This window comes from Plectrocnemia conspersa, unplaced genomic scaffold, assembly GCF_051122295.1.
Source record: "Plectrocnemia conspersa isolate PC_06_02 unplaced genomic scaffold, ASM5112229v1 ptg000008l, whole genome shotgun sequence".
In the NCBI taxonomy this organism is placed as follows: domain Eukaryota; kingdom Metazoa; phylum Arthropoda; class Insecta; order Trichoptera; family Polycentropodidae; genus Plectrocnemia; species Plectrocnemia conspersa.
The window spans coordinates 11,187,432-11,193,797 of record NW_028277172.1 but is presented as its reverse complement, the minus strand read 5'-3'; positions in this window follow the sequence as shown (position 1 = coordinate 11,193,797).

Genomic DNA, 6,366 nt, shown 5'->3' with positions numbered 1-6,366 from the left:
TTAGTGGTTTTGAATTTTACCGCCCAACAATGTAGTATATAATATGCCTTAATTAATTTAATTAGACAATGAAGTACGTGTACGTATAGGTTGTATTATATGTTGAATTTTTTTATAATCAGTTACCATGCAATTGCGTTACTATCTAAAACAGATATGGTACATATGTAGCAAATACAAAGTAGCAAGTAGTATCCAAAATACCTTAATGGACTGATAAAGGAAAATAATTAATACTGCAACAAAAAGCTATTATTTTTATTTTTATAGTTAAACTGTAATATAAATTTTATTTACAAATTTATTTGATCCAGAAAATCAAACGATATCATAAATAATAATATGTAATTTAAATGCTTCAAAATATATTCAAATAGAGGGTTAGGATTATTTTATAAAGATAAATACATCTATATAAAAAGATAGATTTATTTCATTTAAATTACAAATAACAGTCAACGACACATATTATTAAATATTCAACGCGCCGAAAATATTGTCTAATTACACACATTATATTTACCAAATATGATTTGATCTAATGCCATGCACCGAACAAGTTTCTTAAAGTTATAATTTAACTTTGAATGTGTCAGACAATCAAATTTATACACATAACATAAAATTATGAACATGATCACTCCATCGATTCTAAATGTTATGTAAGTGTTAAACCTAATCAAATGCGTACAAGCATCTATTATTAAAATAAGCACCCAATCTAACAGTCGTATAACCAAAAAACTACTTAATATAAATACATTATTAAATATTTTTTAATATCATAATTCTCGTCACGATTCATCTAGATCGAGTGGTTTATTTAAAAGATTATTTTATAATTATTGAATTCCATAAAGCACGGTCGTAAAATATGCTATACAAGGTGGTTCAAAAAATACTGATATCTCTTAATCATGTTGAAAATATTTGTTAAAATAAATATAATATTATTATAATTTTCAGGCAGGGTGAATCTGCTCGAGTATCTGCCGGAGTCTGTGAGTGACTGCTTGTGACGGCCTGCAACTACCTCTCCTCATCGGAGTCCAGGTTTGAGTATCAAGGGCTGCAAAGCTTGCTGACCAATCACAATCATGCCGCAATCATCCAGCCAATAGATATACTCGTTTCTTAGAACAGGGAAATATGTTTACGCCTTTAGAAAGCGACATTTGCTTGATGGGCATTGTCCAATGTCGTAACGGGAATCTTATGGATCGTCATAACGTTTCGAAACAAAGAAATATTCTTTCAATGCACCGCAGAATCCTTACGTGTTATTTATGATTTTTTCTGGTCGTAACCAGGGCTTGTGTGTGGTCGCCACAAAATATTATTGGTGTTAGATGTTATTATTTTGTTTTTAATTTCATTGTAGCATATGCTTGGTTTCTCCTCAAAAGCAAATATTTTATTTTTCATCTGCGAAATATTTTTATTTTCAACTTGTTTTTTTATTACAGTGGAGATTTGTTCTGCTGAATTTTCTTAGTGAATGATATATTGCAAAAATAAGAGATTTGTTAAATTATATTTTTTTAATAGACAAATCCTTTTCGGATCCGGTCATTAGTTGTGTATGAGTATTTAGAAAAAATGATAAGGACTCGCTATAAATGTCATAACCAGAGAAAATTCTTCAGGTGCACTTACTTAATTCTGTTTTAAACCCTCATATATAATTGCGAAGAAAAAAACTCACACGAACAGCGAAACCATTGTAATTTTGAAATGATTCGGCTATCGGATTTCAATCTAGATTAATGAAAATTCTAAAACTATTTATAGTTTTAGAACTTTATTTTGAAAAGACCTGGGATCGAATCCCATATGAAACTTTGTATTTGAGAGATTGGAATTAGCGATTATTATATCATTATAATTCCAATCGATCATCACAAATTAAGTTTATCTAGATTTTCCTAATCTCACGAATGAATATTGTGATGTATAACTAAAAGCTAGGTCGTACATATTTGGTAAAAAAAATAATCTAATAATAAGTTTCTATTGCTTACAAAAAATATTTTATATGCAATAAAATAAAATTATGCAAAAGGATGACTTTTGCATTGCAAAAAAATCTTAATTAATGTTGCTATTGACAAACTACGGAAAGTGTATTGAAATGATTTTATAAATATGACTTTGATTATATTATCAACAGCAAATTTAGTTTTTCATTTATTGATCAAAGCTACAAAATGCTTATATATCGAACATCATATGCGTCTAGCATTGTATAATATTGTCACTCGAATAACTTATCTTACTCACTGCAAACAGCAGCATCAATCACATTGATGTTTTATTTTTTATCTATGTCTTTATTTCTACAAAACGGTTAAATTCTTGTGTTTATGTTAATTTATACATTTTTTAGTCTAATCCAAGTCTGAGTCATAAGTTCTTTCCCAATTGAAGCATGACAGCAAAACCTTTAAAAAAACACTGTTTTTAGAATTAAAAGTACACAATCTTTAGTTTTTTGAGCCACCGTGTGTACACAGATATATGATATTTAAGTAGAAATCGTATTGACCTTTACTTAGAAAACAGTGCGAATTTATTGAGCTGTATAATTTTTTGAAAGAGTTACACCGATACGTTTATTTACGGTTATGGTTTCATTACACCCAGTCACCTCCTATATTTTATAATGCGTTGATCGCGTCGTTAACGACAATTTGCTTTTTGTCTTGAATCGTAAACCGAAGCCGCGTCGCCACTGCAGGTAACTAAATCGTAAATCTTATAACCATCACGTGAAAACTGGACCAGTTTAGTCTCGGTTTTCGTCGTAAACAACAATCATTCGATCGAACCAGGCGATATTTCGCCATTTCGAAACCGTTCAATTAACAGAGGGCTGCTCGATGTTGATTATCAACACGGTTAATTAATTTATGTTAACAATTCACGTTTTTAATGTTTTCCATCAATTTGGTTTTGAAAGAGTAGAATGATAAATCTGTTGCATTAACGATTGAGTATATTTTATATGAATCACCGATTAACTATTTTAAAAACAACTATAACATACACACTTTTATTTGTATTTACAATTGTTGTTATTATGAGAGTGCATTCAACTCGAATTTATTATATATTATAGTGGTCAGAAAATTTTATTATTATATAATACTGTTTTGGGATGTTTTACAACTATTTTTATTTAATAAAATAACTAGATACAATTACTTACACAGCATGGACTATGGTATTTTAGGAGTAAGAAATATATATTTTTAAATGTGTCGTGGATTAAGGTTTTTTTACCATTGTTATTATATTTAGAAACTGTAGAAACATAGTGATAATATATTGATAAATTTTTTCAGTGCTCCTAAACTGTCCTATATGAATTTCATAAGTTCTTATTTTTAAGAATTTTATTAGCATTTCAGCTTTATTATATTTTTTTTAAACACTTTTTTGTATTTTTTTTTGCTCTGATAAATTAATCTACAAGCATGTTTAAATAAAATATATAAACCAGCACAATAGACCACTGGTATAAGTTAGTGACAAATGATTATCTGTGTGTCTAAGAGTTAAAAATGACTAGATAATTTATATAGATTATAATTCCAATGAGTCATTATATATTATGTTTTCTTAGATTTTCCTTATCGTATGGATTAATATTATGTTAATTAATTAAAATCGAGCTTGATCGCTTATAGTGCAAATATTGATATAAAGCTGTAATAATAGTGTATGTCACTGATTTACATACTTAATTTCTTTAGGGAGTCTCACTACTTACTCAGTAGTTGTTGCTTGTGTTTATTACGTTGTAAAGCTAAGAAAAAAATAAACAAATTAATAAAACATATTTAGTTAAATATCTGGAACATAGAACTTAATTCTCTGATACTATAAAAAATAGATTGATGGTTTACTATGGTCACGCGAATATTTTAGTTTTGCATAATAATGTCTGATAGGATTTTTTTTTTGGTTCATTAGTTACTTAGTACTTGTAGCTTATTTTTATTAAACGCTCAATTTACATTATATACTTCTACCCTAATCACTTTGTAAAGACAGTGACAACGTTTATTTATCATAATTGACTGTTTTATTATAATCAAATTTAATTAAACACCTCTCGAAATATGATTTTTTTTGTTAACCTAATATATAGCAAGTTGTTAACATTTATATATATTGTACAATAGTAATTTTTACTGATGGTAATACGGTAAGTATTTAGTAACTTGTAAATACTGCATATTACACGTTTTCTTTGCTTGTTTCTAAATTGTCGAAATTTGACTTTGTAATTAAAATTTTTTTTTATATTATTTTCATTACAGTAAACTAGAAATATCATATATTTTTTTTATTTGACTTAAAAAATTTGCTGCAACATTTATTTCTGACTTTTTATTTAGTAACAAATTTCACAAAAATGTTTTTTGTAATTTTTGCCATTTTCAGTTAAAATAAATATATAACCTAAACGAATTAGCCAAACCCAACCTGACCGAATGATAGTTTTAAAAATAACCAGGGTTTTTTGCACTTTTCTTAGGTTAATTAATTTAGTATAGACTTATGTTAAGTTATTTTAAATACTAAATCAACTGCATATCTATCAAACACATACGTGTGAATATTTAACAGCTGCGAATTAATTGGAATTTGTTCCTTAGTAATGGCTTGAGCAACTGTTCTTTTTCAATGTTCTTAAACTAACCTAATCAGTTAATAACAATAAAAATATATTGATACAATTTATACTCTTTAATAAACCATACAGCTACACAATAATTAAATATTTAATTTTAACAAATCAATACTAATAAAAATCAGGAGTTAGGAGTCCGGTACCCGTACACTTCATAGCTGCGGTACCTCACGTTAGTGAGGTACCGACTGCTATGTTTTAATATTGTTGTATTTTGTCAAACGATGTAACGTCATAATTCTGAAAATCTATCGCTTGTAAATAAATACAGTTTTACTTATGCTGAAGAGTGAAATTTTAAATCAATCGTGTGATACATTATAATTGTCTGAGTTAGCGAAATTAAATTTATACATGTGAAAATAATAAATAAAATAGATTCACTGTAAAATTTACATTGGTAAACATCAAACGTACATAATAAAAATGTTTAAATTAAAATATTATAATAAATTAATAATAAGTTCGATATTTATTATTAATATAATTATTCCAAATGCTAATTAATGAACAATAACTATTCAGGAAAAAATATGTTTTTTTGAGAAATTATATAATGCAATCTATTGAAAAGAATTTAGAATTCTATTGATGAGATCTTCACTCATGTTTCTGTACGCCACAAATAAACTAAAATATAATAATAATATAATTGACAATTTTAGATTTGTTTTTAATTAAATAAATTATATCATTTTAATCCCAATTTTTAAACTGAGCATAAGTATATTATTACTTAAAAAAACGAAAATATAATACTTCATTATTTAGGACTACAATTTCTTTTTTCTTAATAAATATCTACTGTGTTTCTATAACTTTAACAATATTTTTAATTAATTTCAGAAGCAATTAAAAATAAATATATTTCTTAATAGTCATGAAGAGTTAAAATTTTATGTGTGTAATATATCTACATTATAATTCTCATTAATTCTCCAGATTTTTATTACATTAAGTTTAATTCAAGCAAGAACATACTTTTCAAATATATTTAATTACGATTACATACCTAAAAAAGTATAATGCTAATTGTATTTTATCTTAAGAGATAGCAAGTCACGTTTTTTGCTCTTAACTGCAAAAAAACAGAATCCGTTCTCGAGTACAAAATGTCTATAGATTTTGCGAAAAAACAGCTAATTGCAATCGTTGAAAAAATGCTTTAAATCTCTCACAAATCACAGTGTTTCGATATATCGAAACAGTTGTGAATCTCGAGTGGTTTACCGTACGTTCAATTGACTTGTTCGTAAACTTTTATGATGATCAAATCGTAAACAGTTACGAAAAAGTTATAACACGCGTTCTATCCTATTCCTCTAACGATGACGCGTTATTATTATAAATTGAATACTGTTAAAAAAATATTGAAGCGCATTATATAATCGAATATATTATGTTAAGTTCATTAAAACAATTTTTAACAGTTATTCAATAGTGACTTTCACAACACTCTTTTGAATAGAAAAGGCTTTTAAATGCGTTTATATAAAACAAAAGTCCTATTGTTAGTCCATTAACAGCATTTTTGACCTATCCATTAAGAAAAGTCAAAGGTAGAATAAAAATAGTATTAGTTCATAGGTAGATGAACTTGAATTCGATTTATATATTTAATTTATTTATACTTTTTTTAATATATTGCTTAAAACATATTCCAGACA